At 41.2% G+C, this 20,409-nt stretch overlaps 1 long non-coding RNA gene across 1 annotated transcript in view; it reads right to left on the reverse strand.

Moving 5' to 3' along the window:
• Nucleotides 1-3,761: 3,761 nt before the first annotated feature.
• LOC146339779 (uncharacterized) overlaps nucleotides 3,762-20,409 on the reverse strand; it is a 40,038-nt gene continuing 23,390 nt past the window's right edge. The window contains exons 3-6 of the long non-coding RNA XR_014784567.1: nucleotides 12,344-12,459; nucleotides 11,421-11,575; nucleotides 11,100-11,331; nucleotides 3,762-5,310 (exon numbers count right to left, since the gene is read on the reverse strand). This is a non-coding gene — a long non-coding RNA (uncharacterized LOC146339779). The remainder of the gene's footprint in view (nucleotides 5,311-11,099; nucleotides 11,332-11,420; nucleotides 11,576-12,343; nucleotides 12,460-20,409) is intronic.

Genomic DNA, 20,409 nt, shown 5'->3' on the forward strand with positions numbered 1-20,409 from the left:
ATGGCACCATGTTGGGGAAGGCTGTAATATATGGACCAGGGTCTCTAAACAATGGATGGATTCTAAATCCTGTGTCACACCTTAAAGTTCAGTCACCAGTGATATGTGTTAAGATTAGGGCTGTGCATCACGTCAGTGCCGAATCCGAATGCCAAAGCAAATTGGGGCACTTCAGGGGTGCCTCGATGAAATCCAATGTAGATCAGAACAGCACTGAGGCATTCCAAAGTGAAGCAGGTCACCACCAAAGTGCCTCAGTCCACCTTGGAGATTCGGAGCTCTTCTGATGCCTTCTGAATCCAGACAGCCTGTCTCCAAAACGTATGAACTAAACTTGTGAAGATCAGGGAGGCAAGGGGAGGAGGAGGAGGGAGTGAGCTTTGGCAAATAGCAACTCTAGTTGCCAAATTAGGGCTAAATTTAATCCAGCAGTCTCCAATCAGTGACAATGATGTGTGTGTGTGGGGGGGGGTGTACTGTATTTATTGGAGAAAAAACACTGTGTTTGTTCAGAGAGAGAGAGGGAGAGGGAGAGAGGGGGGGGAGGGAGAGGGAGGGAGAGAGGGAGGGAGAGAGGGGGGGAGGGGGAGGTGCAAGTTATCAGAAAGAGCTGTGAAATTAGTTGGCTAGATCTGTGTGGTGTGTGTTTGTGTGATACTGCAGCTTTATTCTTTCCCACCCAGCCTTTCTCAGTTCAGCTATTCCCTTGCTTACTTTTCTAGATTATTTATTTAAAAAACCAAAAACATTTAGTACTTTAGTAGTTTAATTTCCTCCTTTCCTTGGCTTGGTCTTTGCCCCTGACCTTCTGAATTATTCAACCATCTTATGAGTTTTCTGTCTTTCTTTCTAGATTCTTTATATATAAAAAAGAAATATTTAAAAAGTAGTTTCCTTGTCCTGCCCTGCCCTGCCCTGCCCTTTGGCTTGCTCCCCACCCCACCTCACCCCACCCCACCCCACCATTCTCAAGTCAACTTTTTCTTTGTAGTTTTCTCTGGCTAGATCAGAGAGAGAGAGAGTGAGTGAGAGAGAGAGAACTTTCCTTTCCATTCCTTTCCTTTCCTTGTTCTTGGGTCTCTCCCTGCCTTTTCAATTCCTGTATTCCTTCCCTTCCCATTTTTGAACTCTATATCTTTTCCCCATTACATGGATGGATGGATGGATGGATGGATGGATACACACACACACTTTTCTTTGATTGTAGGTAGTTCTGTATTTGCTTTTCTTTGGCTCTTATGCTCTGTGTGTGCTTGTGTTGTGGCCAAGCAAAGCACTACACACATCCATATTTCAAAATAAGTGGGCAAAGCACTACACACATAAAATCTATTATTTAAATAATACTACACTATGTGGCAAAGCAAGCTGAATATGGGGCATCTTCAAGGTGTAGGCATGGGGGCTGCCTGTTGCTCAGATTTCATGCATCTCTGTACAACCAGAGAAAAGTTATAGCTCTTTGCTTTGAGAGTTTGTGTTGAAAAAAGCACAGTCATGAAACAACTCTGCCAGCCAGCCAGTGTTTTTTCCCCAGGCAATGTGTATTCCATTCAGCCAAAGAGAGCCTGGGGTCATTGCGAATAGGAAAGTAGTACTAGGGGAAAGGGGTTATTTTGCACTTCAAAGAAACCTACAGCAGAGATTAGGGATAGTGACCTCCTCCTAATCACCGCTTAAACACACAGCTTCTCCGATTATCCCTTCTGACCTTTGGTTTGAGTTTCTGAGAACAGCACATTTCACCTGCACCTAGCACAAAAACTACTGGGCCAAAGCTGTCTGAAATTTGGCAGGTGGAATCCCGTCCATGGGAACTGACAGGTCCCCAAATTTCATGTACTTCTGTGCAACCAGTGAAAAGTTATAGCTCTTTGCTTTGAGAGTTTTTGTTGAAAAAAATCAAATTTTATCCGTGCCTAGCACAAATACTACTGGGACAAACTGTCTGAAATGTGGCAGGTAGGACCACCTCCATGGGGGCAGGCAGGTCTCCAAATTTCACGTTACTGTGAAATTTCACGAAAACTGAAGTTATGTCCATTTCTGTTTTCCAATGCAAGTCAATGGGAAAACATCATATCAGAATGATTTGGATATCTGAATCTTGCTTTGGATCCGAATCCAAAGTGAAACGTATGTGGCTGAAATCAGTCCGAAGCAAAGTGGGGCTTCTTTGGAAGGTTCAGATCGGCATCAAAGCGAAGCAGGGGTCCATGCACATAAGTTATAGAAGAGCAAAGCTGTACATGCTAGCAAGAGACAGGAAGCAACACAAATACTTTAAGAGATACCTGTGGCATTCCTTGCCATCACACCCCTCTCCTCCAAAGCTGCAGTGCAATCAATGTTGCTCTTTAGGATGTTTCCAGACCAAGAGTTTTCCAAGTGTCAAGGGCCCTGATTCATATGGCAGACTGGGATATTGTGTGACCAGTGGGAGTGGCACAGTCCAAAAGGATGACTTTTGTAGAAAGGAGCCATTATACCTCTCCTCATTTGGGTTTAGTGTTACCACTATTTATCAACCATGGAAGAAGCTGCCTTCTGGATGCAGACTTAGAAAACTTGATAGTCGAATTACAGTGGACCTGGGATCTGCTAAGTGCATGCTTTGACAATTTGGAATCAGGAGCTCCCTCCCTCCTGTCCTGTGTGGTGTTGGCTAAAATAATGAAGAGACATTTGCAGGTACCACTGCATATTTTAATACAACTCTCAAGTCTGTGCGGTGAGGAAGGAATATCTTCTGTAAACTGGTAATGCTGAAGAGGGATTTTCTGGCTTCCCCATAGCATCCTGGTGCAAGTCAGAACCCAACAACATCTGGAGGTCCAGTGGCTCCCCACTCCAGATGTTCTGAGACTCCAACTCCCATCAGTCCCAGCCAGGATGGCCAGTGGTCATGGGTGATGGGATTAGTAGTCCAACAACATTCGGCGGGGGGATGCAGGTGCCCTGCTCCTGGGGTAGATATTTTGCGCATGTGAAACTAAAGGAATGTATGGAATAAAAGACTGGCAAGCAATAATTTACTTTCAAAACATTAGGGATGATCTGTTCCCTCCAGTGACTCAGTGCAGCTCAGTGAATGAAGGAGGGTGTAGTCACAGCAGTCTATAGAGTCCTTCCCCCTCTTCCCTGCCAGGCACGTTGCAAGATGCGCCAAGCGATTACGCTGATTACGTTGAATGTGAGACCTATTTGCACCTCACATAGAGACATTCCTGCTTCTCTTCAGCACCCTAGTGTACAGACCCCTAGCATTCAGACACACAAAGCCCAGGCCCTTGAGTGGGGCAGGCCTGCTGGATACTAGTATGTGAGATGCCCAAGGGCCTCATAGTCCAGTTAATTGCTAGGCAAGTTGCAATGCACTTGGCATAAAATTCACCTGGCTGAAAGCCCCCAGGAGAAAACATATGCATGGGGGAAGAAGGAAGTGGCTCCCCAAAGAGTCCTTTGGCTATGCCCTGCTCCACAGTGTTCATGTAAATCAGCCTTTCCCAACCTGATGCCTTCCAGATGTGCTGGACTGCAACTCCTATCATTCCCCATTGGTCTCAGTGGCTGAGAATCATGGGAATTGTACTCCAACAGATCTGTAGGGCACCAGGTTGGGGAAAGGCTGCCATACGTTTTACATTACATACAATCCAGGTTTGCCACAGAAAGAGTCATTTTGAGACCATTCTTACAAGTTAATTGTCAGATGTGTTTATCACATTTTCTAATGGTTACAGCAGGGCAGACATACTTTTAATATCCAAATGGTCAACAGTGGCCTTATTTATTTAAATCAATTAATTATTTTGGAAGGATACACAATATTTTAGGATAGAAACTTCAGAATTACAGTTAAACTAGAATTTGACTTCCTAAACATCACTTTCTGGCTGGTGAAAGAAAGGACTTACATATGACCTTTTTATAAACAACACCAACAACACACAACTAGTAGTGAACAGGCAGAAGTCTTTATTAGAATAGATTAAATCAACAAAGTAACTTGCAGCAGATTCGGTCATATTGTGATATTTTGATGCCTTTGGGGCATTTTTAAAATTGATTTTCTATAAACTTACAGCACTTCACAAAGGTTTGTTATATCATCCAACTTATTAACAAAACCAGAAATCCAAAACTGTATGGAATATTAGACAGGATTCATTTTCCATAACTTGTGTTTGTGTTTTCAGAATTTCCATAAAGGTTTTTATGTTTTTCTTACAAAGTGAGACTGAGACTAGTGGCAGAAGTTCTTTAATTCCCATTATGTCATGTAGCAAGGGGCTAGCACTATGAATCAAGCTTCCTCATCATATGGGAAACAGTGGTGTGTAATGCTACATAATTTCAGTTATCAGTGTTTCCAATTACACCAAATAAATTGGTGTAAATTGTTCACTCACAATTTACAGTACAGTTATTCTCATAGTGTGCTTTTGAAATTTGAACCTCTTCGGTTCATTTCCCAATAATATTATCTCCAAACATGTGCATAGCCTTAAGCTATTTCTGAACAGCATCTCCCCAATAAAGTGTCATAGCTGGATGGAAACACTGGTCTATAGCTGGTAGAGGCAGAATTTTAACTTGCCAACTATGTGTACATAGGTGTGTGTAAAAGAGTGGAAGAGAGAGATGAAGGAAAACCTTCTCTTTCTTCTGGGAGTCAGTGTCTATTAAAATGTAATAATCTAGGAAAGTGCTTTCTAAAACAGTTTCTTGATCCTTCTCATTCTTAACTAATGCAGAACTCCAGGTTTGTGGAAATAAGGAGAAAGCTCCACAGCCATGCAACCGGTCACTTGGATCGATGTGTAGGAGCTACCATCCTCCTAAGTGACTTGTTGGGTTGTGAAGAGGAAAAGAAAAAGAACATTGATATGTGATTTTCCCCACACATTTACCCATCCCTGCTTCTCCACCCACACTGCACACAGTCAGATCATCAGTGTGGTTAGCTAGAGTATTCAACCCAGTATCTTGGAGAATTTTAAAAAAGTAATAAACTAGCTGAAGGCCAGGTAGTGTTACCCAGGTGATTTTCTGCCACGTACCAGAATTAATTATGATGGTGTACTAGTTTCAAGGGACCACTATGTTCTGGTTATAATGAACATAAACAGTTTCATAGATTAAAAGTGAAATGGTTGAGTAGTTAGGACACTTGACTGCATCCTTGAGCACTGTGCATGTGACTCTCATACTGCATGACAATGGTAGATCATCCATTCATCTGTAAATGGATACCTAATCCACTTAACTGGAGCAACTCTTCTCAGGTTTTGTTGAGAGTCAGTGGCCCTAAATTTAAAAAAGAAAGAAAGAAACAGCTTGAGAATCTTGACATAAGACATCAACAAAGGTAGGTGGGAGAGGAACAAAGCCTTCTAATGTATTCTTCACACAAAGATCCTCGTTGCCCCATGCCCAGTGGCCAAAACCTTTCTGCAGCTCTGGATCACACTGTAGTTGTGGCAATGGAAATTCCACTGCTGTGGAATGAGAGTGGAAACAACTGATTACAAAAAGAGCTTCTGTCTCCAGGAGCAACCACCAGTGCTCTTAGGGAGTGGACACACAAAGAATCCTGAAGCCATGGCACTCCAGACCAGCAATGCAGCAGTAAGATTTGTGATCTTATTCATGAACAAATGTTATGGTTATTGCACCTGTGAATTATGACCACCACACCCTCACATGAATGAACACATACACACGCACACACACTTCTGGTACATGGGTATAATAGAAAGCCACTCAGGAAATGAGTTAAGCAAGGTGTTGTTCATACAATGATTTACTTCACACTATGGCTGTGATTTAATCAGGGCTGGACCAAGACTATTTGCTGTCTTAGGTGATGGACAAGACGGAGCCCCCTCCCCATAGAAGCTGACTGGATTGGCAGTTGAATTTTACTATCCTGTACCAAACCTGATGTAGCAGTCTAGTTTAGGGGGCTCAGGACAGGATGTGTGGTATACAGAGCTCTGTCCTCCAAGTGAGTGGAACAGGTGGGGAATTTAGGAGGAACAGCTGGGAGGGTGCCACCACCGCCCCCAGACTCTTCCACCTGAAGCTATTGCCTTGCTCTGCCTAATGGTAGGGCTGGCCCTGGATTTAATTAAGCTTAAACTGTGTTACTACAAACATGTTTTAAACCGTTTTATACAAACATGTTTTAAAATTAATTTAAGTGCAAAGCTAATATTATACATGAATGGAGAATATTCAGCAAAATGGCCTCCCCACTTTTGTCAGCTGTGGATAGGATGGAGAATTTGGGGCATAACTGTGGGTCCAATTTTAATATTTTCACCACCTTGAGGCACTTCCACCTTTAAGGGCAGCCTAGAAATATTAGATAGATGATAGATGGATGTATGGATGGATGGATGGATGGATGGATAGATAGATAGACAGACAGACAGACAGACAGACAGACAGACAGAATATTTGGTTAATATTCTTGAAGTAAGCAATAGGCGTGGGCCTGCTCATTCCAGTTCCCTTTTATATAGTTTCATTGAGTATTATCTGAGCCAAAAACAAATAGAAAATAATTTTCTTTTTTTCCCCCCTGTCCAAAGTGTTGAAAAATTCCACCTTGCCCAAGAGAATATTTGGCAAAGCGTACCCCCCTACACACACACACACACACACACACACTCATTTCACAACCCGCAAATAGGGATGGGAGATCCAGTCCAGGGGATCTGCCATTGGGAAATCCAGATTGCTTGGGGCCCCACTGATTTCTCTGGAGCCCTGATGCATCTGCAACTTTCAAAAAGATGTGATAGGCTAATGGCAGCTGCCATTAGCCTATCACAGGAAAATTACAGCCATAAATGGTGTATTTTGCCCCATTTGCGGCTGTAAAGCACTTACTTTTCATAAATTGCATGCATGCCCCAGGACTATAGATTCCCAGAGTCCATGTCAGGGAAGGGAGAACATGCACTTTTAGGAAAAACATATCAATGCAGAATATTGGAACTGTTGCTTCAATTCTACCTTAGGATTTGGATCATTTCCTGAGTATGGGAGTAAAGAAACCTGGACCTTCTCATAAATTCCATAGATTTTTTTAAATTTATGTTATGGCTGACATAATTCAGTGTTTCATGCACAGTGTAATCTTTAATAACATAAAAAATTAAAATGTACTAAAATATAAGACTTAGATGCTGGCTTAAAAGATGAATTATTTTGTTAGAAACTAGTTCCTTTATCCTTCAAACTCTAAGGGTGAGGCAATGAAGAAACAGTGCAAGCGTGGAAGTCAACAAAACAACATACTACATCATTTTCCAATAATCGTTAACAGCTCTACTACTATAATGATTCTATTCTGATGGCTCATCTTAGTTGATGATTTTTCACAATGTATTTCATGGCTTCCATCCCTACATGAGACTTTATTACTATCACATAGGAATAAAAAGCCATAAAACACTAGAGTGAATTTATCTTGATCAGATGCAATACTGATTTTCTTCACATGATTTCACAACCATTTCCAAACTAACTGAGAATTTCATGCTACATTACTCAACATTTTAAAACTACATTTCAGTGATTTAAAAAACACACCACAATGGTTACATCACAAATTAGCAGCAATTTAGGCTTCAGAGAGGTTGCTAGCTAAACAGATTGGGGGACAGTCACAACACACAGCCATTGAATTCACCGAATAGACAGGACACCACAGAAAATAGCACTGCAACAGACATCTTTGGACACATACAAAAGACAAGAGAACTATGAACATGGCCTTGGAAACTTAAGAATCCTTGAACCCATTCCCTCTGTAGCTTTCTGATATGGCCACTGCAAACATGGAATTTGCTTTGGGGGCTGAGGATCAGACAAGTTAGACAACAGCACTGTAGGCACACTAAAGTATCTGAGACTAACAGGGAGATGTGGAAAGTACAGTACAGTGCTGTGAAAGTCAAGGCCCATGAACATCCTATATAGCAAACCTTTCTCTAGGTCTTAATATATCCCAATCCATGATAATTCCACTATCTATCCTACAATCATATGTCTATTGAACAATGAAGAAATGATCTTGTACTGTTATTTTCAAAATCAAACCAGGACTCCATAGGTCCTGAAATAAATACAGTCATTCATAGAGTAGATGACTATTCTTCTTCTTCCTGCAAATTGGCCAAGTTGAAACACAAGTCTCTAGGGTAATTGAAAAGTCAATAAAATGACTTAAATTCAGAACCTTTTGGAAATAATTTCGCTTCCACATTTGTACATATACTAAAGAATATCCAAAGTGCCTCAAAAGGCTAAAATCAACACTTTAAATAATATAGCTAACGTTAACCTTAGCAAAAGAACCCTGGATGTGTTTGAATTAATTTTAATTTGCAATTAACAATTACCACTGTAAATCTACTCCATTTTATTTATCTGTTACTATTCTCTGCCTGCCTTGTCAAATCCTGTTTCTTGTCTAGCACAGTATGGTTAGCATAAGTGAGAGGAGGAAACCCAGAAATGAAATGAACTGCATAAATAAATTAAATTATCATGCATAAAACATGCAAATGATTTAAATACTGCATATGAAACTGTAGTTTATATTTATTAATCTCATTTTGTAATGTTGAAGGACAAATAGCCTGTAATTGGGTCCAGATTAATGCACTCCCAAACTTTCCAATATGCTTTTAGCTGAGTTTAAATAATATGCATAAAAATGTACACAGCTGTTTATCTTCCTTTTTTATTTTGTCAGGGGCACTGATGACAAGTACAAAACAAAACTGGGATCAAAATATTTGTCTAATCTCAAATTAATTGGTATACTACTAAACTCTACACTTTACATATAGAATAATATATATTCCATTCTCTGTCTTTAGTTAGGATATTTTAGTTGCAATCCTAAACACACTTAACCTGGGATCAAGCCCCATTGAATTCAATGCATGTCTACTTCTAAGTAGACATGCATACGTTGGTATTGTTTATCTGTTCTTGAAATGAATAACATGGGTTGTATCCAATTATGTCCTTCCGCCAGGAGAATGGACACTGCGGGTGGTTCGAATTACCCCTGTTCCTGCAGCCCCTTGCACACTTCCCAAATCTGCTCTGGAGGGTTAAGGGATCCACTGGATCAGATTTTAGGGGGCATGTAGGGGTTGCGGGGGGGAGAGGGGAAGGGGAACTCCCACTGTGTGAGCAGAAGTCTGCTTTCTACATATTGGATCTAGCCCCATGCAAATAATCTCAGGAGAAAGGGGATAATCATATACTGCCACGTGCATGTTTATATATGTATACAACACAGCAGCCTTACATAATCTCTTCCTTTCCCATAGCTGACTCAATCTAGCAAAGATGTTCCGCATGCTGAAACAGATGTGCTCACTTTATAATATATCAGGGGTGGGCAACTTGTGGCCCTCCAGATGATCTGGCCTACAGCTCCTATCAACCCTCACCATTAGTTATGCTGGCTAGGGCTGATGGGAGTGGTAGGCCAAAACATCTGGAGAGCCACAAATTGCCCACCCCTGCTCTATGTGCATGGCAGTGCCCAACTGGAAGTACATCTTCATCTGTACCACAATATTCATCTACAACCGGCTAAACTAACTGGATGTGTCATTTTATATGATAGTGATATGTATCTGCATTGGGCCCACTAGTTATTGTGAGACTACAGCTAGATCAGAGCCACTGTGTTTAAAAATAAAAAATCTTGTCTTCTTTTTAAAAAAAGTGTTGTGAAATTAATAGAAAATGAGCACAATCCAGTCCAAGCTAAATACTTCTAATCCCATGGATTTCAATAGGAGAGATTTAAGTGCATACTTAACTTTTCCATGGAAATTACCTGGACATGAAAGTGCTGAAAGTTTGGCCCAATTATGTCTGGTGTTCCTAATTCAGTTTTGGATTGCAGAGTGTGGTGGATTAGGCTGTGGCCTTGATTCTTTTGAAATAGTCACTGTGGAGGAGATTAATGCTATGTTGGCATGGTGATATCACATGGCTGAGATATGTGGGAAACCCAGAGTCATGAAAGTTGTTTTTATTTTGGCAAGACAGGAAGGAGGGGAGTAGACTTTTCCTATTGTGCTTTTGCTCTGCCAAACAAAATCCACATAATAAAATTGGCCCTTTGCCAGTTTAATCCTTTCATTCTTGGGGGCTTCTTGAGAAATACAGCCATGGGTTGAAAGTTTCCTTCAGTGCCTTTGCATTGCATGGCAGTCTTTATTTGTGGAAGAAGGAAATTGTTTGCCTCAGCTGCACCCCCTTGTTGGCTGAGAGCCTGAAATGAAAGGAGGAAGCAAAGAGCTGCAGGACATTCAGCAGGGAGGAAGCAGAGGCTCCCATTTTTATTTGCATTTTTAAGAGGAAGTCTGCATCTCTGACAAAAAGAAAAAAGAATAACACTGAAAATAGGCTTGAGTTAAGATTTCAGAAGACTTGTTTTGATTGTGTGTTTGTTTATATGGTAAAATAAAGCAAAAGGGGAACGACCCAATGAGAAATCCTCAACTTAATTCACACTGAAAACTAATTAAATTGTTTGAGCGGCCAAAGTGGTAATGCTTAATATACTGCCACATATGTCATTTGTGTTTCTTTAGCATACATGTATTGAAAATTAAAGTTTAATCACAGAACCCAAGTTAAATACACTCATATATTTAACTTGTCTGAGGAAGAATTGAAACCCCAATGTATCTTTAAACTCATCTTTGAAAAATGTGAGCTATAAACAATAAAAATTACCACAAAAAAGCAAGGACACATACAAAGACAGTTACACACATTCACATAGATGCTTTCAGACACACACATTTATTAAGTCTCCCACCCTGAGAGCCTTTTGAGGGCTATTTGTGCATATTTGCATATATTAAATTAGTTTCCATAAATAACAGCAATCAGGATGATATTTGGTCTGTCGACACAGACAAATTTTCTGACAGCCATTTAACCTGGAAATATGCTTGTGTTTAAGAATGCTTAAATTCATGGCTCCTAAAAGAGAAAACAATTGGATGGTTACAAAATCCTAAGTAAGAGCTAAGGATATTCACCTTGTGAAGCCATTTCTCAACTAGCCCCTTGGCACTTGGTGGAATTATTCACAGTAGGAAGGCTACTTTTTCATTTTCTGCTGACTCCATTTGAGTAATTTCTCTCTCATTATTAAAAGGGAACCTGGCAATTCCTTCAAAGCTTCCCTTTAGGTGTGGCTGGGCCCAGAGTGGACCTTTTGTCTCAGGGTTGTATTGCTGAAAGCTCATTGTCACACAGAAGGGGAAAAACCTGAAAGTGATAAAGTGAACTTTATAGATATCTATATAAACATATTTTAGACAAGTATATACAGCTGACAGAGGAAATGGTCTGTTTACCTTGGAAAGAATAGTCTTTTCTTCTCCAAGTCATCATTCAGACCTGAATGTCATGGAAAAGCGATTCTGCCTTCTTCAACTTATCCAGCATCTGGGACTGGGAGATAACCCTCATGGCATTGGCCTCCTTTACTAACTCCTTCATTATTAGCCTCCTGGTGAGTGAGATAGAATACAATGAATGTAATAACCATACTTCACACAACAGGCCCTCTCTCGCTTTTAAATTGAAAATCCCCTTATTACAAAACAAGGGGTGTTCTTTTTCTTCTACCTTTAAGTAGGACTGCCACATTCATTGGTTTTTACAAAAACGCAGCTGCTTTTTAAGCTACAGATAAATAGAATCTGCTAGGCAGTAATTCTCCTCAGCCTGAATGGAATTATTTTCTAAGAAGCTGGTGAGGATCTCTCTCCCTCTCCCCCCCCCTCTCTGTGTTTGTGTATGTGTGTGTGTGTGTGTATATGTGTATATATATTTATATATATTGCAATGAATATGAACTTGAGCACACTCCGGGAGAGAGCGCAGGACAGGAAGGCCTGGCGTGCTATGGTCCATGGGGTCACGAAGAGTCGGACACGACTGAACGACTGAACAACAACAACAACAATATATATATATATATATATATATATATATATGTGTGTGTGTGTGTGTGTATATATATATGCATACATTACACACACACACACACACACACTGAAATGAACAAGGAAAGTCCTTTTCTCTTCAGAATATGATTCTGCTCTTTTTTGTACTATTAATTTACAATGCTACATGGATGTCCTAGTGCTTCCCCCTCACACACACACACACAGTTCAATAAAACAAGAATTCTTTTTCATTCTAGAAAGACACATGACTGATTATGAAGACTGTGTGGACTAATCTTCAGAAATAACACCAGAGATGTACTTACAAATAAATATCCTGAACAAGTATATGTTCTGGTTAACATGAGTAGTTGTTTCTGACGTCATTGGCAACCTTTTCAACTTTCCCTCCTAAAATATTGCTCTACTGTTATCCTCTAGGCTGGAAAAAAAAATATTTTTCAAGGATCTATTCGGGATAATTGCCCCCCATTTATTTCTAAATCCATATAAATAAGAACAAGAGGGATACAACAAAAAAAGATTACAGTTCAGGTTATTGGACTTTTTCTGGTTATTATAAGAAATTTCTAATCTTTGGGGCTGAAGGAGTTAATGTATTAAATTGCGAAAGTAAACTATTAATTTCTTAAACTACTATGGATTTCAATCTAATTTTAACGCCTTGGTGAAAGGATGCTGTTTGTGTCATTACATAATTGTGTCATTGTGTAACTGTTCTGTCTTCACTGCATGGTTTTGTCAAGCATTTAATATGATTTTCAAACAAAGCCAACTTGCATTGTTTAGTCAAAAGACTGGTTCCATTAAACCTTTTCAAGACTGTGAAAATGTGTTCTTTCAACATCTGAATTAAGTAACTGACTGACTGAAATTAAAACAAACTCTAATTCATAGCCATCAAAAACAAGTAAGTCAGCTACTGTCTAAAACTAATCTGTTTTGAAAAGATCCAGTGTTTCCTAATAATGCAAAAAACAGACTGCAATCCCAAATTCTACTCACAAGTGGTTTTTGAATACTTCACTTCACTATGTAAATCCACATATGAAGAAAGTCATGGTTACAATGGCGGAATTAAACATTTTGTATACAATACTGACACTTTACCTAATGCAATATATTAGTTTCACTGGATCATATATTTACCATCACCACATGCTTTATATTATGAGACTGTTGAACCTGACCAGGTGTCAGAAACAACAGGAATGAATGAATGAATGAATGATCCTTTCTATAATTCCAAGTTCACTTTCAGCACCTTTGGTGGTGAAAAGCTGGAGGGAGAGTTTAAAGCATTCAGCAATTCTTACCTGAAACATTCATTATTTAAATGTAATCACAAATACAGAAAATGTGGGACAAAATATCGTATTATACCATTATTCTGGAGTATTGTTTGCAGCAGTATGAGCAAGCTATCTATTATGACTGGCCTGTGTCTGCATTTTCACATCCTTATGAGAAGATGTATAAATGCAGCTAATGGTGCTAACATTAGTTTGAGATCCTAAAGCGTGCTGCTCTATACGGGTGGCCAATAGTGGGGCTCTTTTGTGTCATATCGGAAAGCCAATTGCATGAAGCAGTGTCTAGGGAAGACTCACTTGTTTCACACAAAGAACAGTAGAAGATATATATCTAGCAGCCCAATCAAATACTTGACCCAGATGTAGTTGCTGGCTATCCTGGTCCAGGCTGTTGCAATGATGTCTGAGATGTTTTATGGGTGTTTTGAAAATCTAAGACCTTATTTACTGGTGCAGGAAGTTTGTAGCCAGCAGGGACCAATGTGGAGGTATCATAAATGCTGATGCTAGGCTGATTTCCCCAGTAGTCCTCATGGGAGAAGGTAGGCTCGGGAAAAGTGGTAGATTGCACATAGTGAAAACCTGTCCACGTGAGAAGGTGGGCATTGTTTTCCTGAACATATGAAGCTACCTTATTCTGAGTCAGACTATTGGTCCATCTGGCCCAGTATACTCCAACCAGCAAGAAACAACAAAGAATCTCATGGCACCTTAAAGTTTAACCAATTTATTATAAACTGATATGGAGGTGATGCAATGAGCATGACACACCACTCCAAAACAAAACAAACGACCAAAAATAGCACATCCAGTTTATAAATTCATAGATCTTAAAATATAGAGAGTAGGATCCAACGATGTCCTACTGCTGACAGCCAGGAATGGGCTCCCGGTATAATGATAGAACTACACTAAAGCCTTTGATTGTGTGGATCACAACAAACTCTGGCAAATTCTTAAAGAGATGGGAGTACCAGACCACCTTACCTGTCTCCTGAGAAACCTGTACGAGGGTCAAGAAGCAACAGTAAGAACCGGACATGGAACAACCGATTGGTTCAAAATTGGGAAAGGAGTACGACAAGGCTGTATATTGTCGCCCTGCTTATTTAATGTATATGCAGAGTACATCATGAGAAATGCCGGGTTGGATGAATCACAGGTCGGAAAGAATTAAGATTGCCGGGAGAATTATCAACAACCTCAGATTCGCAGACGATACCATCCTAATGGCAGAAAGTGAAGAGGATCTAAAGAGTCTCTTGTTGAGGGTAAAAGTGGAGAGTGCAAAAGCTGGTTTGAAACGCAACATTAAAAAAATGAAGATCATGGCATCTGGCCCCATCACTTCCTGGCATATAGAAGGGGAAGAAATGGAAGCAGTGACAGATTTTATTTTCTTGGGCTCCAAGATCTCTGCAGACAGTGACTGTAGCCATGAAATTAAAAGACGCTTGCTCCTTCAGAGGAAAGCTATGGCACACCTAGACAGCATAGTAAGAAGCAGACAAATCACCTTGCCAACAAAGGTTCGTATAATCAAAGCTATGGTTTTCCCAGTAGTAATGTATGGCTGTGAGAGCTGGACTATAAGGAAGGCTAAGCGCCGAAGAATTGATGCTTTCGAACTGTGGTGCTGGAGAAGACTCTTACGAATCCCCTGGACTGCAAGGAGGTCAATTCATTCAGTCCATCCTACAGGAAATCAACCCTGAGTGCTCATTGGAAGGACAGATACTGAAGCTGAAGCTCCAATATTTTGGCCACCTAATGCAAAGAGAAAACTCCCTGGAAAAGACCCTGATGCTGGGAAAGATTGAAGGCAAAAGGAGAAGGGGACGGCAGAGGATGAGATGGCTAGATAGCATCACCGATGCAATGAATATGAACTTGAGCACACTCCGGGACAGAGCGGAGGACAGGAAGGCCTGGCGTGCTATGGTCCATGGGGTCAAGAAGAGTCGGACATGACTGAACGACTGAACAACAACAAATAATGATAGAAGCTTCAAATTTGTTGGATTAAAATAAGCACACCAATGCAGCAATCCCAGCTCTTGACTTAAGGGAGGAGACTGCTTTAATAGTTTGTTTACTTGTTACATTTATCTCCTGCCTTTCCTCCAAGGAACCCAAGGTGGTGTACATGCTTCATCTCCTCTCCATTTTATCCTCATAACAACAAGGTAAGTCAGGCTGGGAGTCAGTAACTGGCCCCAAATCACTTAGTGAGCTTCATGGCCAAGTGGGGTCTTGAACCCAGGTCTCATCAGTCCCAGTCAAACACCCTAACTCAAGAGTGCAAAATCTCTTTCAGTCCAAGAGCCAAATTCTATTTTAGGGGAGCAATCAGGGGCTGCATTCCAGTGGTGGGCAGGCCCAAAGGCAAAAGCAGTGGGCCAGAATCCCCAAAATATCATCATATTTTATTCCCATTCAATCTGACAGAAGAGAAATTGCTTTCAAAAAGAAATTCAAAGGAGAAGAAATTTCGGAGAAATTCTCGTGGGCTGGGCTTGGGGTTCTTGTGCTTACCTTACTCAGGAGGTGGCTGAGGAGTGTGCATGAGTGTCCTGTCTGTCATTGTACAGTCATCTCTGTGGCTGCCTGTAGCCTCCTTGGCTTCCCGCACTTCATTTAATGCCATCATGAGGAAAACATCGTGAGGCAATTGCTCCCATGGGGCTTTTTCAGTTCAGAAAGTGCAGGTGGCCTGGGAGGCTGCAGAGCAATGGAAAGATGTATAATAGAGAGAAAAAACACAGCACTCTTGGCCACCTCACAGTGATTAGGTAAGCTCAAAAGAACCACCAACAGAAATCCAAAATTCTGCCTCAAAAAGTGGAAGCCTCATCACAGTTGATGCTGTTGCCACCTACATACAGAAGCAGTGCAATAAGCCAAAAACCCTTGGGGAAAAAAGAAAGCTACAACCCCTGCCAATTGTGAGCCCTATCTGTGAGAAACTGTTGGAGAATTTCTCCTCCCCTAGGAGAAATTCGATGAAATTCCCCCCCCCCTCCATTTCTCTGCCCACAAATAGGCTGGAGAATTTTGAGAGGACATCTGTGCACAGCTCTAATTTCAACCTCTTAGAATGTGGGGCGGGGGTTGGGAAATCACTGAATGCTTGGTGGTTAGGGAAAGGGGGCATGGCTTTTTGGGAACTCCCAGAGGGCCAGATGTGGCCCCCAGTCCTCATGTTCTGCATCTCTGCCCAAATCACTACACCACACTGTCTCTAATCATTGCACATGCAATACTTTCCATCCTTCTATATCACTTAGTTTTTTTGCTTAGGATGGCCTTTAATTTCTAGAATGAGAAGTGCCGGGGCTGAGCCCTGCCTTGAAGTCACACCATTTGACCTCTAAGCTCTTTCCTCTGATCTCAGATGGAGGGCTGCGGTTCTAAAAGATGAGCAAAAGGCACTCTGCACAGGCTCATTTAATTTCTCAATATTCTGCATAGTCTAGGGCCGAATGGGTCTTGACTGGTAATGGGTCCTAAGCTGAGCTGGGAATGAGGGGGGTGGGGGTGGGAAGAAGCACCTGCTTCTGCTGCTGGGTGTGATGCATAGTCCAGATAGGTGTACTGAATTTTACCATGAACAGTGCAGCAAAACGTGTTTATTACAACCTCAAAAGAAGAAAGACCAATTCAATTCTTCAGCAAAGGAAGGACAAAACACAGAAATCTGCGGTCATGGTTCACTAAGGAATATAATTGGACTCTTCATTTCCTCTGTACTAATGCTCATTTTCTTTAACAGGGTAACTCACTTTGGACAATAGAGAAATGATCATGAAGGAAGACAGCATGAGAAAACATGGTCCATTTACTTTTTGAGCACTATTATTTGATGCTATTCTTTCTGTTTTATGAGAAATCAGGCTCATTAGGAAAGACAGTAATTTTAGAAATGAGCTCATATTCAGCTGAAAGTCTTTAAGCTTGATCTCTAACAACTGTGCGTTTTGTGTGTTGCATTTTGTGTGTTTTGCTCTTCTGGCAGGGCCCCTGGTCTCTCGACAGAGCCAGTGTCACTCCATTGCTTAGGCTCGGACACCTCCACTCTCAGCACCTATGTGCTGGCAAGAGGATTAAGTAATAGCATGTTGATGGTCTAATTTTTAAAAAGGGCAAATGAGCGCTATCATGTACACTCTGTATATGCCTAACTGAACAGTGTTTTCAATACACATTTGTACAAAAGTTAATGAATTAAACCTCTGAAGACACCTTTAAAATTATAATAAACTGCATCATAATAAAGCAACAGCTTTGGTCTGGATCCGGTCTCATGCAACTGTTTATGTGCAAAAACTATGGTACGGAATGAGGATGCATATCCCCACCTGCATCAAAAGTTCCATTATAATGCAGATATAAACTTGTATCCTGGTGCAAAACTACAAGCCCATAGCTCAGTGGAAGAGCACATATTCTGCATGTAAACAGTCCTGGGGGGTCTCTACAAGCGACTTACTCCGAGCTGGCTGCATTAGGATGTCATTAGGAAACTCGAAGCCACTCTGGAGTTTCGTGATGAAAAAATGGTTCTTCTGAGACTACTTTCAGTCCAATTGTTTTCCTCAATTTGGCTTGTCTGCACTTCTGTTGTGGTGTGCACCACCCTCTGCATTTACTCCTGCATGATAGCCCTGCCCAGGGATGTGTCCTTCACCTCACTGATGCCAGTCAAGGGGTGTTTCCCCAACATTTTCCCCGCCTGTGATTCTCCAGTGTTTCTGCCATTTCAGGGCTGGCCGTCAGAGTTCTACACTACCTCATGGCATTTACTTCACCTTGCCTGCCAACAAACTCTGGTAGCTATCCCTGCAAAGTATACATGTGCTCTGGGCAGCCTCTAACTTCTTTTTAAAAATTAAAGTATTAAACCGAAATAGCACTTCTGTTGGCAGTACCTACACCTCCCCCCTATCTCGCTATGTCAGTATGTCACTAGGTCACTATCATGCATTTCTCCAGCAATACCTATATCCCCTATCTCACTACCTCACTATACCACTATTTAGGGGCATGGCTATTTCTGGACAAATGCATGATAGTGACCTAGTGACATTGAAAACCCCCTTGTGCGATTTTTTTTAACTTCTTCCTTTCTGGATGGGTGATCTCTTTCATGTTTCTATGCCTCTATCATGCATTTTCTCTATCACGCAAGTGCTCTATCGCTCTATCACGCAAGTGCTCCATTGAGCACTTGTATGATAGAGCAAATGCATGATAGAGGCATAGAAACATGAAAGAGATCACCCATCCAGAAAGGAAGGTTTAAAAAATCATGCCTACAAAGGGGTTTTTAATGACACTAGGTCACTATCGCGCATTAGCGCTATTGCATGATAGTGACAAAGTGAGATAGTGGTTTTAGAGGGGGAGAAATAAAAAACAATTGGCAGAATCGGGCATAGCTTGGGGAAGGGATCTCCTCAGAAGGAACTCCCATTGTGATCAATGAGGCTAAGCTTCCATCCATTGCTTTACGGGAGTATCAGGGGAAGGAAAAAGGAAAACCTGGATGTGGGGGAGGCTTTTTTATTGGTTGAACAGCCCCTGCCAGTCTGATGACGTTTACTCCAATCCCCCCACCCAGAAGTATGTTCTGTGAAGTGACTTATACTGGAGCAGTGCACTCGCTCGTGGAGCCCTGAATGGACCAAAGTGCACCAAAGCAGATTCCTTGAAAAAATCCTTGACCCTGCTCTCCAGGACCTGACCATGATTTACTAGATGTCACCCTGTTGTTCACTGGACATGACCCTATTTTACCAGACTTGATCTCTCTTTACCTGACACTGAACCATCTATGAGTGCATGTGCCTTAGGCTCTTTCCCCTGGATATCAAGCCAAGTCATGACATTAGGAAGGTCTGGTCTTGATGGCTATGGATTTATTTTGTCTTGCACTCGCTCTCAGCTTTTGCCTTGCCTTGCCTTGCCTATCCTGCCACAACCCAAACTCAACAGTATACAACCAGCCATTTTCTGCCAGGACTTGAATAGTCACAAAATCATAGTAATCACATTGTCACAAAGAATATCCTGTTCTGGTTGCTCTGTGCTCACATTGTTAACATTTTAATTGACTGAAAGATACAATAGGGGATCCTGGATATTTTCTGAACTAACATCATTACCATCACCCCAAGAACACAGGATATGTAGGCAACAACATATACAACCATAAAGCTAGGTTCTCAATGGCATAATCCATGGAAACATAGCTGTCAGTTCAACCTTTTGACCTGGAAGCTAACCCTACACTAAAAATATCACATGGCCCTGAATCCTGCCAAAGTTAAGCACTTCAAAGTCTGATTGAGCTCAGTCAGTGAAACTGCAATCAATGGGACTAAGGAATGTTTAGCTTGCTAGACTGGCCCCTTCTAACAGCTGAGGTGTCAGTCCACCACATATTTCTTGCTGTATTCATCACAATAGGATCTGCTGCATAGGTTTCCATGGATAATGCTACTGTAGACCTAGCTCTGGTGTTCTTGCCATCCACTGGTGGTTCTTGACAAGAAATCAAGCACAGCTGTAAATAATGCTGGTGAGACATGACCTACTGCCTCACAGTAATAGACCCACTTCCCAAACTTTTAGCAAAAGATTAGTAATGATATATATATTCCCAACTGTAGGTACATACATTCTTCTGTAACAAAAGTGAGTTTTCAGATGCTTGAACTTGTAATGAAGAATCTGGCACTCCTTTCATATGGGACCCAATTACTCTCTCTCTGTCTGTCTTTCTTTCAAGACATAAAGAGGGAATCCAAGTGTTCAGATTCAGAGGTTGCTGTGGGCAACAAATCATGGGTAACAACTGGACACAGCTGCACATCCCTGTTTGCCCCATAAGATGAATCTAACAAGTACAATAGGGTTTGAGTGAGTATTGAGATGGGACATATCCAATGTAGCATCAGCAGTGCATGTGGAAGGAAGGATGCTTACATGGATCTCTCATGTATAGTCCTCTCGTGCTGGGTTAAAATGCAGGAGTATTTACTAGCTAAAATATAAAG

The sequence above is a fragment of the Heloderma suspectum genome, chromosome 7 (assembly GCF_057233095.1).
Source record: "Heloderma suspectum isolate Gila_16-S chromosome 7, 16-S_ref, whole genome shotgun sequence".
Classification (NCBI taxonomy): domain Eukaryota; kingdom Metazoa; phylum Chordata; class Lepidosauria; order Squamata; family Helodermatidae; genus Heloderma; species Heloderma suspectum.